This window comes from Momordica charantia (assembly GCF_013281855.1).
Source record: "Momordica charantia cultivar OHB3-1 chromosome 9 unlocalized genomic scaffold, Mcharantia_2.0 BLBB01000009.1, whole genome shotgun sequence".
In the NCBI taxonomy this organism is placed as follows: Eukaryota; Viridiplantae; Streptophyta; class Magnoliopsida; order Cucurbitales; family Cucurbitaceae; genus Momordica; species Momordica charantia.
This window is the reverse complement of record NW_028275167.1, coordinates 18638717-18656593: the sequence shown is the minus strand read 5'-3', so window position 1 is coordinate 18656593 and position 17877 is coordinate 18638717. Positions and strand designations below refer to the sequence as shown.

Genomic DNA, 17877 nt, shown 5'->3' with positions numbered 1-17877 from the left:
CGCATCGACGATCTCTTTGACCAACTAAAAGCGGCAAGGGTGTTCTCGAAGATAGACATAAGATCAGGGTACCATCAGCTGAGAATCAAGGAAGCCGACATACCAAAGACGGCCTTTAGAACCCGGTATGGACACTACGAGTTCACGGTGATGTCCTTTGGACTCACTAACGCCCCTGCTGCATTCATGGATCTCATGAATCGGGTTTTTAAGGACTTCTTGGACGTGTTCGTGATCGTGTTCATTGACGACATTTTGATTTACTTCAAGACAGGAGAGCAACACGAAGAGCACCTGAGACAAGTTTTGACCGCTTTGAGGGGAAACAGTCTTTATGCAAAGTTCTCAAAATGTGAGTTATGGTTGGATAAGGTGGCCTTCCTTGGCCACATAGTCACTAGGGAGGGTATTACTGTGGACCCGACTAAAGTAGAGGCAGTCAGTAGTTGGCCGAGGCCCAGCATAATGACATAGGTCCGTAGTTTTCTCGGGCTAGCGAGCTATTACAGAAGATTCGTCCAAGATTTTTCTCGTATAGTAGCACCGTTGATTCAGTTGACCCGTAAGAATGCCACCTTCGCTTGGAGCGACGGGTGTGAGAAAAGTTTCCAAGAACTGAATGAGCGACTAGTCACGACCCTTGTGCTAACCGTACAGGATGAGACAGGAAACTTGGTGGTGTACAGTGACGCTTCACACAGAGGCTTGGGTTGCGTTTTGATGCAGCATGGGAAAGTTATTACCTATGCCTCGCGGTAGCTAAAAGCGCACGAGCTTAACTACCTCACCAATGACTTGGAGCTTGCTGTAGTGGTGTTTGCCTTGAAGATATGGAGGCATTACCTGTTTGGAGAAAGAATCCAAATCTTCACGGACCATAAAAGTTTGAAATATTTCTTCACTCAGAAGGAACTTAACCTAAGTCATGGAAGATGGCTAGAGCTGGTAAAGGACTATGATTGTGAGATCAATTACCATCGTGGTAAAGCAAACGTTATGGCTGATGCACTCAGTAGGAGAGCAACGAGCTTAGAATCCTTGACAACATGCCATAGTTCAATACTAGATGAATTGGACCATTGCGAGGTGGAGTTAACAGTGGAAGATGTGTCGGCAATGTTAGCTCGACTCTGGTTGAACCCACTTTGAGACAACGGATCATCGCTGCCCAAAGGGGAGATCCCCACCTAACCAAGGGTTACGTTATGGTGGGTCAAGGAAACTACACCATTTCATATAATATTGCGTTGTTCTATCGGGGGAGACTATGTGTGCCAAGAGACTTTACCTTAAAGAAGGAACTATTAACCGAGGCTCATAATACCCCTTCGCAGTGCATCCTGGGAGTACCAAGATGTACCGAGATCTCAAGAAACATTATTGGTGGCACAACATGAAGCGAGAAATTGCCCAGTTTGTTAGTCAGTGCTTGACATGCCAATAGGTGAAGGCCTCAAGACAGAGACCTGCAGGGTTGTTACAACCTTTGAGTATACATGTCTGGAAATGGGAGCACTTAGCCATGTACTTCATTATAGGTTTACCGAGAAAGGTCAAGTGATATACAGTGATTTTGGTGGTTGTGGATCGTTTGACAAAGTCTGCCCATTTCATACCGGGCAAGGCCACCTATTCGGTAGAAAGGCAGGCAAAACTTTATTTGCAAGAGATAGTTAGACTTCATGGTATACCGGTGCCGATAATGTCAGATCGGGACCCTCGTTTCACATCAACTTTTTGGCGAAGTTTGCATAAGACACTCAAGACTCACCTTGATTTTAGTACGACATTTCATCCTCAGACCAATGGTCAGACAGAGCGGTTGAATCAGATTGTGGAAGACATGTTGCGAGCGTGCATAATGGACTTCGGTGTTTCTTGGGACAAACACCTGCCATTAATAGAGTTTGCTTATAACAACAACTATCAGGCCGCAATTAGGATCGCTCCATACGACACTTTGTATGGGAAAAAGTGTAGATCTCCAATTCATTGGGACGAGGTTGGCGAAAGGGTCCTATTGGGACTAGAGTTAGTGCATAAGATGAATGGTGCCATCCAAAGGATTAGGGCAAGGATGCAGACGGCTCAAAGCAGACAGAAAAGCTATGCTGATAATAGACGAAGTGAATTGGAGTTCAGTGTCGGCGACCACTTTTTTCTCTGTGTGGCACCGGCGAAGGGAACATTACGCTTCGGTAAGAAGCGGAAGCTCAGTCAGAGGTATATCGGCCCTTTTGAGATCTTGGAGCGCGTTGGTCCAATTGCATACAGATTGGCCTTGCCTCCATCTTTGGCTGCGGTGCATAACGTGTTCCATGTGTCCATGCTGAGGAAGTACGTCTATGACCCCTCTCATGTCTTGGATCCCGAACCGTTACAGTTAGATGGAACCTTGTGCTGTGAAGAGGTACCCATTGAGATCTTAGCAAGGGAGACCAAGATGCTGAGAAATCGGGCTATTGACTTGGTGAAGGTTCTGTGGAGAAATCACCAAGTGGAGGAGGCTACCTAGGAAATAGAAGATGAAATCCGAGCCAAATATCATGAGTTGCTGGCTGAACGAACTTTTGGGGACGAAAGTCTTCGAAGGAGGAAGTTTGTAATGCCCCGCGTTACTCACGTTAGCTTAATCTCGAGTTTCGAGATTTAATTGAAAATTATTTTTATTTATTTTAATTGTTTTACCTTGTTTCGTGCTAGGGCTGTCAGGGGTTGTGAGTTTATAATTATAATTAAAGAGGTGTTATTTTTAGCTTTTGTCCTAGGCCGTCGAACTTGGTTGTTTCATTTTTATTACTATTTTTATTACTATTATATTTTTGTTGGAAACATTTATAATTAGGGTTGTTGGAAATTTGGGCCTTATAATTTTCCTAGCCCAATAATTCTTTTAACCCATGGGTTATTTCTATGTATTGTATTTTTTTAAAACAAAATTTTCGGTAATTGGTTTTAAATTTTAAAAACATAAGAGAAACGAAGGGAGCCCTAGACCTTCCCTTCTTCTGCCTCTCGTTTGGAGCCGCCAGCCCCCTTCCCCCCTATCATCCTCTTGTTCGCGAACGAGCAGCACGACCTGTCCTTCACCGGCGATCGCTCCCACCGCGACGCACCACCTTCCCGTCGAGCAGCAGCAGGTGGCGCAGCGACAAGCAGGCGCGCGATCGTTCCGCGTACGTCGGCGGCTGTGGTGGTCGTTGGGCGACGTTTCAACTAAATAGAGGTGACCCACGACTTGTACCACCTAGACTCGGACCCGTGCTCCTCCTGCGGGGTCCAGCAACATCAGTGACGGATTCAGGGCGTTTTCACTGCTACCAAACGCAAACAGCAGTGTTTTTGGTAGTGTTTGGCGCTTACCTATATCGGTTTGAAGTTCGTTATAAGTTCCTCACGCTTGTTTGAGTTAGCTCTAAAGTACCCACTCTCAAACGAAGTCAATTGTGGTAAAGGACCTTTCAAAAACCTCTTAAAACCGAGTTCTATGTCTGGAATCCTGTTTTAACTTGCTATTTTTTTCTCTCTTGATGCATTGGTGTTGAATCGATGCAAGGTTTGATAGTGGAGCAGTGTGTAAGTAACACCAAGGGGCGGGTGTGTGCATTAGTAGGTGTAGTTGACATGGATTCTTATCGAACTATTTTAATTTTTGTGCATCTCATGTATGTAAACATTGTTAGCCCATGGTTGAGAGCTTGTAAAAGCTATTGTTGGATTTCGTTCGTGCTGAAAGTTTGTTGTGTGAATAAATGATGTTTTTTCTTGATATTAGGTGCTGGAAATTAATTGTTATGTGATGTTGGGATACTCTGGTAGTGACTTTTCAAGTTGTTATGTGCTGGAAAAATTGTTGTGATATCTTTGAATCCCTCATGACGTAGTCTTTCATGATATAAAGTGCTGGAATTTATTTTTCAGATATGTTTTGGCACTCTCATTGTGATCGTACATACTAGAAAGTATAGGAAAATTTTGTATATATTAGTTGGGTGTTCTTTTGATAGTTTCTAAGTGTAGGAGCATCTTAGGTCACGAGGATTATTGCAATTGTATTGTATGTGGATAGAAAATGCTAGGATTTTGTTGTTACGACTTGTGGCTATGTAACTCATGTTATCCTTGTCTTGGACGATTATGTTGAAATACTTATTGTGGAAAAAAAAAACTGAACAAGGTCCAACTGTGAGTCATTGTGTGCTGAAATGCTTTACTGTTCTGTTGGAGGACTTGATGTAGAAACATGAGGTGTGGGAATTGGAAGGGTATGATAGGAATTTAACAGAGGACCATGATTCAACTGTGGGGTCTATCGTGTAATGAGAGGCAGATACACAAATGGACCAGCTTCGGGGCAAGTGGTCGAGAATGTTACATCAGTACTGGTTGTCGAGGCTCCGAGTACAAAAGGTCGGGGGTCAATAGGCCAGTCTTGGTAGAGATGAGTGTCGAGGCTCCGGGTACAAAGGGTCGGGGGTCGGTATGATGAGTCTTTTGAGGATGAGTATTGGTTCTTGACGTGGTGGCGGTCAAGGACCAATACGCTGAGTGGGCGTCGAGGCCTTGGGTACAAAAGGTCGAGGGTCGGTAAATAGTTCCAGGTGTTGAGAATAAGGGTTAAAGTCAAACGCCAAGCTTCTATATAGGAGTGTCGTGACCTTGGGTACAAAAGGTCAGGGGCTGATACGAATCGAAGAGTTAGACTTGGGTTGCTAACATAATACGGTGGGCTAGGGAGAGCTTGGGAGAGCTAGAGATCAACGGGTCAAAGGGTCGATGGTCTGTTGGGCTTGATGCTTGAGATGTGTGTGTGTGTGTATTGGTTTTCCACTACTTCCTGTTATTGGTGATTACTATTTGTAGTATCAAGATGTTTTACTGCGATGTCAAGTATGTTGTCTGTGTGTAGTTAGTGAGGGCTACTTACGGAGTATTCTATATACTCACCCCCCCCCCCTTCCCCCCCCCCCCCCCCCCCCCCCCCCCCCCCCCCCCCCCCCCCCCCCCCCCCGCAACTTTTGTTTTCAGGTGCAGATCGCGTCCTTGGCCATGGTGATGACGTGGAGGAGGCTTGATCGATAGGAGACCATTTAGGCTACTTTATTGTCACTTAGAATAGTTGATCTATAGTTGATAGCCGGAGGCATAGGGACTTATTGATAGTAGTGGACTAATTATTGTGATTTTTTGATGTGATGTAGAATTTTGTTTCCCTTACAGATGCACCATTGTTGTTACTCATTTGGATTGCTCTTTTATCTTGAAATCGTTGGCCAAATAAATGTTTCTTTTATTTGTAGACTCGTTAGCCCACCGAGGGCAGACAATTCACGTTTAGGATTGAATTGAAACAGGGGTTTCCCATTGGTTATCCATTAATTGTTGCTTTATGTTTTCCTGTTAGGAGAGAGTTGAACCAGGAGTATTTTAACGCTACCCCGAGAACGTGTTTGAAATTCGGGGGTGTTACAGGTGGGACTCTTTTTAGAGAAGGAAAATTTGAGAGAAATATGGAGCTAAAAGGAGTTATGCAAGCTTTTTCAAAAACGTCAAATTACCAAAGGTTCCCAGAGCCTTCTTGTTTGAACAAAGATTTTCTTAAATAGGCAAATTACATGCAACTCTTACTTAAATATTCATAATTTTAATATTTAAATTTTATTTAAATATTTTGATCAAATTTCTCAATTGATATCATATATCAATTACTTAATCATATCTCATATGATTAACCTAATTCGTACGATTCGAATTATTCTTTCAAATTATTCCAAGTTTATTTCTATATGAGCTAGCCATATGTTATGTCCATTTGATATAATCACCTTCACAGTTTGTTTGTAATTACAACTGTGTCAAAATACCTATTTTACCCCTATAATTACCTCTTATTCCTTAAGTCTCACTGATTCTCTAATGAAAAATCCTCTCAAACCTTTTGATGAGGGTGACACCAATTGTTCAAGACCTGGGCACCCGATGTCCTAGCTATCTACCTGGTCTTACCTTTGAAATGGGAGACTTATTGAGCCAGCGCTGTTGAGCTGCTCTCACCCATGCAGATCTAAGGATAATCCCGAGTAAATAGAAGTTCATAGTTAGCTCAGGATTAAGATCGAGTTACCTAGGCCATCAAAGTCGAGATAGTCAGTTTCAAACAGTAAACATTATTATAAAGTAAAAGTGACTATCTCATGGTCCGGTCTTATGCAAACTCTTTGCACGGGACACCCCCACTAGCATGTCTTCACATGAACAAATTAGGATCACATTATTTGTACTAGCTTGAAAGTGGGCCGCATCCATAGTGTCCCTAGAATAAGGCACCGAATCTTATTCCTATACTATAAACCATTTAGACTGTTAACTTAAACTTGATCCATATTTATGTCTCTACATAAAGTTTGAGTCTCATGTAACAGTCTAGGATCCTTAGTTTATTAGATTTAGATCTAGTAAGAATATTTTATTGAATCAATAATTACTCATTGAATGACAAAAATATATCTGGCATTTACAAACTATGAGTTTTAGGACATAGAACCCAACAAACTCCCACTTGGACTAAAACTCCAATGGTACATTTTATTGAGTTTAAGTGAGAAAATACAAGAAGATTAGGCATAAATCAGATACACACCCAATTATTCTCCCGCTTGTCCTAGTTTACAAAACTCGTAGTCTTAGACTCTCTAGGTGACCCTCAAACACTTTAGCCGAGAAGACCTTAGTAAATGGATCAACGAGATTCTCTTCTAAGGCCTTAGTAATTGATCAGCAACTTGATTCGTATCACCTTTCTATACAAAAAACGAATGGGTCAACCACCAATTCCTAAAAAACCGTACATTCAGCAACAATCCAACACTTTTGTATAAACTTACATATATATATTTAACATCCTTCTGTATAAAAAATGAATGGGTCAATCACCCATATATTCAACAATAATATAAACACAGTATTTCCTACAAAAGTTGCCCATTCTATTCGAACCTCGTCAATTTCTTCTAGTCGATATGCATTTTTCTATTAAACTACAAAAAAGAAAGATAATCCTAATATAAGAATAAATCAATATATAAACACATAAAGATAGATAATAATAGGTACAAGTTCATTTATTGGAGTACTAGAGTTCTGCATATTTTCTCACATATATTTTTGCACGTATAGAAACATTTGAAAAATAAAATAATTATGAGTTACTCAAATGATTTCAATAAAAAATTGATTAAGTTTAACAACATCAAAAATTGCATAAACAATTTGCAACCTGACAACAATAATCCAAACAGAAATAGTCCTAGTGTCATCAGTATTCCAATCAGATAAGCAGGCAAATTTACTCTTTGCTTGTACTGCTTGTACTTTCTTTGGGAGTTTTTCTTGTCTTTGAGGAGCTTTAGTGTCGGATGATGCACGAATCATGTCAAATAAACCATCCTCGGTGAGAAAAGTAGTTCTACAAAAAGAGAGAGAATTAAAATTTAAAAGAGGTTGATGAAGATACATGAGCAAGTACATTCCATTTCAATTATAAACTAAAAGGAAAAAAATACCCCAGCTCTTTGGCTTTGGAAGATTTTCGACCCTAATATCTTCATCACATAGTAGATAATTCTGCAAACATAAAGGTCCATAATTTGTCTCTACACGGAAAATTAAATAGCCAACATAATCACCAGAAGTGTGCAAGTTATTTTTTCTTTTTTGATAAGTAAAAAGAGTACAATAATGAGTTAACTGTTTTTTATTTTTATTTTTATTTTTATTTTTTGCTGATAGATCCAATTATTCGTCCACCATGACGTTGAATCAAATCTTCTTCTTTCTTCTCGTTCCAAACTGTAATATGGCTCATGACCATTACCAATTCCATGCTTATAGGATGTATAACAATCAATGCAGCAGAAAATACATCGAGATGGGAGCATACTTCATGATAAAGGCAATACAATATGATACTAATATAAATATGAAGGTTTAAAGATGACCATATAATAGGAACCCTGCTGATTAAAAAATCTGAATTCATTTCAAAAGAAAAGGAACGTGTAACCAAAAGATGCTAAGAAGCACGGACACGGACACGCGATACGGACATGGCGACACGTTAATTTCCAAAAAACTAGGACACGACACGCTGGGAACACATGAATTTTTTTTTTTTTAGTATTTATATGTATGCAAGTTTTAACATGTTATCAATATTTAATACTTTTAAATTAAACATTTTATTTTAAACATCAACATAAATACCATAACATTCATACCATAATCAACGTCAACAATATCTAATATCCAGTACAAACATGTTTTACACAAAAAAATAGAAATTAAAATCAACCAAGCCTTCTACACATTTTTCCCAACATTATAAGAGCCATCTTCTTCACCCATTCGACTCCCATCATCAGTAAAAACTACGACTTCCAATTCTGGCTCATCCAAAGATAGGGTAGCTATTTTAAGCATGCCTACGTCCTCAAATGAATCAAAAGAATCTCCAGCAATGTCCCATAATTTTGTATCTCCTTTTGTATATTATGGAGTTCTTCTTAATAGAAGACAAAGTTTGCTATGGATAAACACTAAGTCTTCTGCACGTTGAGGTGTCATTTTATTCCTCTTTAAAGAATGCACAAAGGAATATGTACTCCAGTTTCGTTTATAACATGAGGAAGATGAAGGTTACATATGTAGCTTCATAGCTAATGTCTGCAAAGTTGGTGCATAGACACCATGGATGGGCCACCAACTTTTAGGATACATAGAGTACCTTTCACGTATAGAATCATAGTCAACAAATTCTGCAGCCATTGTAGAGAAATTGGCGAACTCCAAGTGTACTTTTGAGTGTTCCTCATTTGTACTAAAATATCTTTTAAGACATTTCATTCTTTCTCGAGTTACTTCCAAATCTTGATGTGGTGGGACTCGATTCTTGTCTTCCTGAAGCCACTCTTCACTATAATACCTAGATATAATATAACATATATATCAAACTCTAGAATGTGATTAGAAATAAAAATAGGATGTAGTTCTAGAGTACCTTAGATTAAGAGAGTGTACCAGACAATGTAGTGGAGTGTTATTTTTGTTCCAACGATCAATCAGAATTTGATGCACACCTCATAGAAAGATGAGACTTCATTTAAATGCTTTCTTTCATGTCTGTAGATTACCGCTTTAACTTTTTCGACCATTGTATCCCACATATCATATACCAGATGAAGACAAGGTTTGTCTGTATCACACGCTCTGATCATATCATATATGGGTGAAGTAAAAGAATGGATATTGTTGGGTACTCTATCCTAAAACTCGTAGTTTGTAAACAGTGAACATTAATGTGAGGTTATTCAGACAAATGTTGTTAAATGAAAGTGAATTTATTTTTTAATAAATCCAATAAACTTCGAACCCTTGGCTATTATAATGAGTACTTGGACTTTATGTGGAGACATTAACTGGATCAAGTTTAAGTAAATAGCTTAAACAGTCTATAGTACATGGATCCAGTTGGGTAGTTTTTCTTGGAGACACTATTGAATACGACCCGCTTTATGATAGTTACAAATGTTGTAAGGTGTCATAAACGAAGTGATCCTGATTCGTTCGTGTAGAAACATGTGAGCGGGGGTGTTCTACACAATGAGATTGTGTAAGACTGACCCTGAAATAATCACTGTTACGTATTAACACCGTTTACGGATAACACTGATTAATTTCGTTTATCGATGACCTAAATAACTTGATCTAAATCCTGAGCCATCTATGAACTCCTATTTATTCAGGATTCTCCCTTGATCTGGATAGATGAGAGTAAGCTCATCAGCGCTGCTCAATATGCCTCCATTTCAGGGATAAGACTGGGTAGATAGCTGGGGACATAGAATTAGTAAGACGGAATTCACTCCTACCCAATTTAGGGATAGTAGAGAGGTTGTTCCCTTAAGGGCTGATCCCGGGTCTTGAACAAGGGGCCCCATCCTCTCACTGGCCCAAGAGGAATTGGATTTAGTGATTTGATCGTAAATCAATTGTTCATTAGAGGGATAGTGGTACTTAAGGAGAAAAGATGTAACTCAGGGGTAAAACGGTTTTTTTTTTTACCTAGCTGAGGTTACGAACAGCCTGTGAATGATCAACTTGCCGATGACAGTTATATCGAATGGACACAAATATATCTACAGTCAGGGGAGTGCATCTACAGGCTATAGTGGACAGTCCTGTTAGTTAACGAATGTTGATTAACTAAGTTAAAGAGTTTGACCAGTTAGTCTCGAATTGTTGGAGCCCATGATCTGTAGGTCCAACGGGTCTCCATGCTAGCTCATAAAGGATAAAATTGATGAACTAAGTGAAGCAAGAATTTGAAGTGTTCAAATTCGGTTTTTAAGGGAATATTGTATTTTATATGAGATATAATATATAATCTAATTGACATTTAATTATTATGGAGAGTATGACTTACTTAAATTAGTTTTAAATAAGTTCAAAGCATGAAAAAGAGTTGTAATTTGATTAATGTGATTAATCAAGCTTAGGTGTCAAAGACCAATTAATATGAGATATTGATTTGGCTTGATTTTTGTTTTAATAGAAAATTAATATTTCAATTTTTGTTTTTTATAAAAATTAGTTTTATCAAAGTTTTATTTAAAAATCAAGTTAGTGGAAAAATCCAACTTCAAAGTTGGATTTTCCCACTAACTAGTGGTTTTTGAAGTGTTTCTTCAAGGCAATGACACCTATCTTTTACATGCTAGTGGAGTTTGAAGTGGAAGGCATGCAAGACATGTCTTTGCATGCATTTGGTCTTTATATAGGTGATGAAGATCACTTGGATAAGGCTAATGCTTACTTGCATAAGTATAGAATTTTTCCACTCAAATTTCTATTGTCTTCTCCTAGCTATTAGTGTTTTCCCTTTGTTTTCACTCAAAATTCGGTCCCACAACCGTGTTCATCAACCCGAGGATAGCACGGATTTGTCGTTGGTGGTCCCATTGAGTTAGGAGAAGAACTTATAATGGAGGTCTTCAAAGGTATAAAGTTAATCTTTTTCTCTTTACCTTTTTCATCATTTTTCCAAGCATGCTTATTTTATTAAATTGCTTCATTAAGTGTATTATGATCCTTAGCTTCCGCTGTGCATGTCTAAAAGTTCCATAAGATATAACTGATATTATCCCACCAAATATCATCAAATACCAAATCCTTCACATGTTTTGCTTTCCCCACGTCATCTTCTCTGTAGCAAGACCATTTATCGTTAATAACCATTGCTTGCAAACCGCTCTTAATGAGCTTAAATCTTTTAAGCATATCATCGTGGAGGCAAAACGTGTATCTGCTATAGGAAGTAACTTCAAAGATACAAACTCATTGAACATAGCAAGCTTCATGGAATGATTCATGATAAAATTCTTTACCACCATTACATTACCAGAAATTTCAGCAATTCAACCACACTCATTAAATACGTCTTCATTACCTTCAATATTTCTTGCAGCACAAATATTCTTCAAAGCAAGATTGAGAGTGTGAACTACACATGGCATCCAGACTATGTTTGGGAATTGCGACTCAATAAGTTGTCTTGCAGCTTTACAGTTAGGAGTATTATCAGTGACTATTTGGATTACATTCTGATGTCCCACCTCATTAATGACTCCTTTCATCAAATTCGCTATGAAATGTCTGTCTTTAACCTCACCAGAGCAATCTACAGCTTTAAGAAACATAGATCCTCCTTCAATAATTGCCATGAAGTTTATTAAAAGCCTTCTCTAGAATTACTCCATCCATCAATGACAATACTTACTCCCTTTGTACTTTATGTGCTTTTGATAGGTTGCAACAATCTTTAAATATTAGCCTTTTCTCTTTGAAGAAGCATTGTTCTCAACATATTATACCTCGGAGGTATATAACCCGCCAATGGATTATTTGTAGCAAACATAAATGCATTAACAATAATGTGGATTTCTAGCTAAATGAAAAGGCAAGCCTGAGGAATAAAACATCATAGCAATCTGTGCATGGAAATGATCACGGGTTGCCATATTAAATGACTTTTCAAGAGCACTTGTACTACCTTTCTTTTCTTTTGTTCCATGGCTGAAAAAGAATAGCTACTCATATTTCCAAAAGATTGAGTTTGGGTATGGTTGGAAGGTGGCAAAGGAACTTTTTTTTGGAGCATTCTTTTGGCTTCGAAGTTTTATTCCATCTTCCAACCTTTGCATTACAACAACATCCTTAGCGGTAACTTTCCGGCACATTCCAATTCCATAACCACTTAATTTCGTTAGGTGGGCCCTAACTCTAGTATAAGTACTTTTCTTAGTTTCTTGACAAAAATTGCATTGCCAAGAAATATTACCTTCTCCTTCATTTAACCTTTGATTTTTTCTCACATACCGCCACAATGGTTTTGTTTCATCTTCATTATGGTTGGAATTTGTTGAAAGTATTTCATTTTGACTAGAAGAAGACTTCATCCTAAACAAAGATACACACAACAAACAAAAAAAAAAACAAATATAGCCACTGTATACACAACAAAAAAAAAAAAACAAATACGGCTACTGTATACAAAAAAAAACAAATACAACCACTGTATACACAACAAAAAAAAAACAAGTATATACCTTAAAATGAAGGAGAAGCCATTGACGAAAAATGAAGGAGAAGTCGCTGACGAAATATGAGGGAGAAGCCTTCGATGAAAAATGAAGGAGAAAAAACGAAGAAAACCAAGCATGGACAAGAAGAAACGGAGAACGAGGGACGGGAACGGGTTTTGAATAAATGCAAAACCTAATTCTAATCTTTTAATTGAAAATAAAAAACAATAAAAGATAAGTGGGCTGGTTATATTTCTTAACATGAATAATTCCTTTGGGCTTAAAAGCCCAAAGGATTAGAGAGAAAAGAAGAGCTTAAAACGTGTCCCCAATGTGTCGGCGGAGTGCAAACAGCAAAAACATCACTTTACTGTGAAGTTCACCGTTCAACCAAGTTTTGGAAGAAATTTAGTAAAAAAATCAGAGGCATCGATTTTTAATAGGGACTATGTTACACACACATCGTGTATCCCAATAATCACAATCAAGTTACTCAACAAAATTAGCAAGTTAACAAACATTTATCCTCAAGAAATAGGGGACGTGGGTACTTGATATTTAGGGCTTTTCGACAGGGTTCATAGCTTGAGAAGAACAATAAGGACTTTCCTTCTAGGATGCTCAGAGCCTCGAGATCCCTCTTCTTCACAAATGCACGAAAGAAAAAAAAGTTCATTCAGATTCAAAGTTGTACAAAAAATAAAAAAAATAAAATCTCGATCGTAGATGAGATCGAGCAGAGATATACCAGAATGTCAGATTAAAGCAGGGGAAATCGAAAGGAAAATGAGCTTCCCATATTTTCGTCCTTTTTTCCCGAAGATGATCTGAAAAGAAAAATAGAGGAAAAAGAGAAAAGAAGATCGAGAGGAAGGAGAAAAAATATGGAAAAATATAGGGACCAAACTGTCGCTCAGAGAGATGAAGGTCTCGCCGCTCGAAGAGATGAACGTTGCCATCGATCGAAGAGATGGAGGTCATCGTCAAAGTTCTCTGTCGCTCCCACTGTCGTTCGTTCACCCTTCCTACAAAGACTATGGAATTCGGAGGCAGATTTTTGGGGTGAAAATTAAGGTTTAAAAATTCGGTAATCTTTAATGTCGGGCGTGGCCCTCATTAAAACTTTTATTTCTTTATTTTTTGATTTTAACGCTATTTTAACTTGTCTGTCATTGTTTCCTCCATGTTTTTTTGTCCATCATCATTCCAAACCGTGTTTTTTTGTCCGACATTAAAACCTAATTTGTTGTCGTTATATACATTCCTTTATTAGTTATATACCGTGTATATCCGATGGTATATCCACTATATACCGTGTGTATTTATTATATACTGTTCCAGTTACATTAAATAACATATTAATTTATTGGATTTTGACCAATGCAACTACAAGTTTAGGACATAAAATTCAACAGAAATATGTTAGGAGCATATGAGGCAGGACTGGAAAAATAGAATCCTGTGGAATTGTTGAATATTGCTCAAGGTTTTCAAATTTAGGAGGTTTTCAACCGAACAAAATATTTTGAAAGAACAACACTCAAAGTGACAAGGGAGGTCAGTTTCAAAGAATGGGAAATACATTTGGAAATTTATGACGTGGGTACTTGTTATTTTGGACTTTTCATAGCTTGAGAAGAACAATAAGGACTCTCCTTCTAGGATCCTCAAAGCCTCGAGATCTATTAGAAGAGTTAATTAATTATTTTAGTTGTTAGTTGGAAGGTAGTTATTATGTTTTGTTTTCTTCTCTGATGTATTATTTAAAGAATCTTGTTTTCGGAATCGGCTCGAGATATCTGGCTTGATCTCAAAGTGCGATTTTCAGAAGAGCAATGGACCACATATCTTTCAGCTTAAGCGTGATCTTGCTACACTCACTCAAGAACAGCAATCTGTTAGTCTTTATTTTACTAAATAGAAGACTTCCTAAGATGAATTACATCAACTCCGGCCAATTTGCACTTGTAATTGCGTCTGTGGTGGTGCTAAGGCTGCTGCTGCCTTTTTACAACTTCAATACATGACGATGTTTCTCATGGGAGTCCATGAGTCATATGCTTCCACCCATGCTCAGATCTTGTTACTGGATCCTCCACCTGCTGTGAATAAGACATTCTCACTTGTTAGACAAGAAAAGCAACAACAATCGATTTCTCATGTTTTATCTGCTGCTCCTACATCTTTTGCCATGGCTGCACCGTATTCCACTTCGAATAATTCTTCTAAGTCCAATAATTCAAAGGTTCGGAAGGATCATCCAATTTTTTCTCATTGCGGAATGATTGGTCACACTGTTGACCGCTGCTACAAATTGCATGGGTATCCACCAGGCTATCGAAATCACAGTTCACGCTCTATGACTTCTAGTTCTCAGTCGATTACTACTTCTTTAATTCGAAGATGTTTGCTGATTCTTTTGCGTTAGCAACTTCCCTTTCCAATGTTGATGTTGTTAGTCAATACCAGCAACTTATCCAACTGCTCCAGTCTTAAATCTCGTCACCAAGTCTTCTTCTGATACTAGTGCCTCTACTTCCTATACAGGGTAATCTTGATCAACCTTGGATCTTGGATTCTGGTGCTTCAGCACATATCTGTTGCTCACAGACTTTATTTGCTACGATTCACAAAATCTCTCCTGTTCATGTAAATTTGCCAAATAAGTCTCGCTTTGTGGTTGAATATCCTGGTACTATACGTCTATTTGATGTTCTTGTTTTGCACCGCGTATTATTCATCCCTGAATTTCACTTCAATATTGTCTCCATAAGTATGCTATTGCGGGACATGCCTAATTTGACTGTAGAATTCTCTAATGGATGTTGTATTCTTCAAATTTTGAAGATGATTGGCAGGGGTAAATTGCAATATGGCCTTTATTTGCTTGAGTGTTCGCCAGGCTGCCTATCCTCTACACATTCTGTTTGTGTTTCTGCCTCTAAATTTCCTTCTTTTGATGTATGGAATAATAGATTTGGTCATCCATCACCTAGTAGATTGCATGTTCTTAAGGATGTTTTGCCAATTGATGTCTGTTCTTTGAAGAATTCTGATGTTGATACATGTGTTGTTTGTCCACTGGCCAAACAAAAACGATTATCTTTCCAATCTAATAATCATTTGTCTGCTCAACCATTTGATATGATACATGTTGATATTTGGGGACCTCTTGCTCATGCCACTTATTCTGGTTATCGCTATTTTTTAACAATTGTGGATCACTGCTCTCGGTACACTTGGTTGTTTATGCTTCAACAAAAGTCTGATGTTCTTGCTGTTATTCCTCGTTTCTTCTCTTATGTTGAAACCCAATTTGGGGCATGTGATAAGATTTTTCGGTCAGACAATGCCCCTGATTATCGTTTACAGATTACTTTCTTTCTAAAGGGGTAGTACATTAGTTTTTGTGTGTTGAGAGACCCCAAAAGAATTCTATAGTTGAGCCCAGACATCTTTTAAATGTTGCAACGGCCTTATACTTTCAGTCTCTGGTACCTATTCAATTTTGGAGAGAATGTGTTCTTATGGCTGCATATCTTATGAATAGAACCCCATCCCTGGTACTAGATTGGAAGTCTCCCTTTCTTGTTTTGTATAAAAAAAATCCTGATTATTCTAAGCTTCGGGTTTTTGGATCTCTGTGCTTTGCCTCCACTTTATGTTCTCATCAGACGAAGTTTGAACCGAGTGCTCGTCCAACTGTTTTTCTTGGCTACCTTGCTGACATGAAGAGTTATAGGCTATATGACATCCCTGACAAGCGCTTTTTTGTGTCCCGAGATGTTTTCTTTCATGAGGATAAGTTTCCTTTTCTTGATTCTTCAACATCTACATTGGAGGTTGATCCTATCCCTGATTTGGTTCTACCAAGAATGGTTGATTTTCAAACTGTGGATGATTCTTCTACTTCACAGGAATCCCATTCTAATTCTCATCATGTTTCTATTGAGGATGACTTACCTACTGAGGTCACTCTAAGTTCTCCTAGGGATTGTCCTGAATCTGATGTACCTTTCGACAACGTGGTGATCCATGATAATGTTGCACCTATGGGTCATGTTTCTCTTCATCAGTCTTTGCAGTCAACTGATGTTGCTCCTATTGTTCCTTATCGGTCCACTTGACCTATTTGGATGCCATCTTATTTACAAGATTTTCATTGCAGCCTTATTACTCATTCTCCTATGCCTGTTTCTTTTACCAAACATCCGTTGGAGCAGTATTTGTCTTATACACGGCTTTCTCTCGCCCATCATTTTTTTGTACTGAATGTCTCTGCTACTTATGAACCACAGTTTTATCATCAAGCTGTTGGTCATTCTCATTGGCGGGACGCTATGGCTGCTGAGTTAAAAGCCATGACTGATAATAGTACTTGAATAGTTGTCTCTCTTCTTAAACACCGCCATTATGTTGGTTGCCGAAGTCGAATGGATCCATTGAGCATTATAAAGTCCGCTTGGTAGCGAAAGGTTACACTCAACAAGAGGGTATTGACTATATTGAGACATTCTCTCTGATGACTAATATGGTGACTATCAAGGTACTATTCACTGTTGTAGCATCTAAGTCTTGGCCTTTGATTCAATTAGATTTCAATAATGTCTTTTTGCATGGTGATTTGGCTAGGGAGGTTTATATGAATCTCCCTCTAGACTATACGCCTCCTACTACTGCTTGTCCTCAGGGGGAGCGTTTACTTTGCCGGTTGAACAAGTTCATTTATGGTTTAAAACAAGCCTTCAAGCAATGATTTGCTAAATTCTCCACTGCCCTATTGAGTCTTGGTTTTAAATAATCGAAGTTAGATTATTCTTTGTTTGTGTGGCACTGGTCTTCTTTTGTGGCATTACTTGTCTATGTACATGACATCCTTATCACTGGTGCTGACTTGTCTATTATTCGTGCTACTCCATGATCACTTTCGTCTCGAAAATCTTGGTTCACTTAAATACTTCCTTGGACTTGAGATTGCTAGGAGTTCTAAAGGCATTGTTTTGTCCCAACGTCACTATACTTTGACTCTTTTAGAAGAGTCTAGTGTTCTCGAATGCAAGCCTCCATCAGTACCAATGGATCCTTTTACTCAATTGCACGTTTCTGATGGTGATCTTCTTCAGGATCCCATTGAGTATCGATGGTTGATTGGCAAATGTTGTATCTTCGATTTCTCGTCCTGATATTACTTATGCGGTGCATAGCCTTAGTTGATTTGTTTCTAAGCCTTGTCGCAATC

The 17877-nt window shown here is 38.4% G+C and overlaps 1 long non-coding RNA gene and 1 pseudogene across 1 annotated transcript; one reads left to right on the top strand and one right to left on the bottom strand.

The window, feature by feature from the left end:
• The first annotated feature begins 2949 nt into the window (after positions 1-2949).
• LOC148209135 (uncharacterized) lies at positions 2950-5379 on the top strand. Its single transcript, XR_015793395.1, has 2 exons — positions 2950-3449; positions 5029-5379. It is a non-coding gene; the product is annotated as an uncharacterized LOC148209135 (long non-coding RNA).
• Positions 5380-8358: 2979 nt separating this feature from the next.
• Positions 8359-11436, bottom strand: LOC148209134 (uncharacterized; annotated as a pseudogene).
• Positions 11437-17877: the final 6441 nt, after the last annotated feature.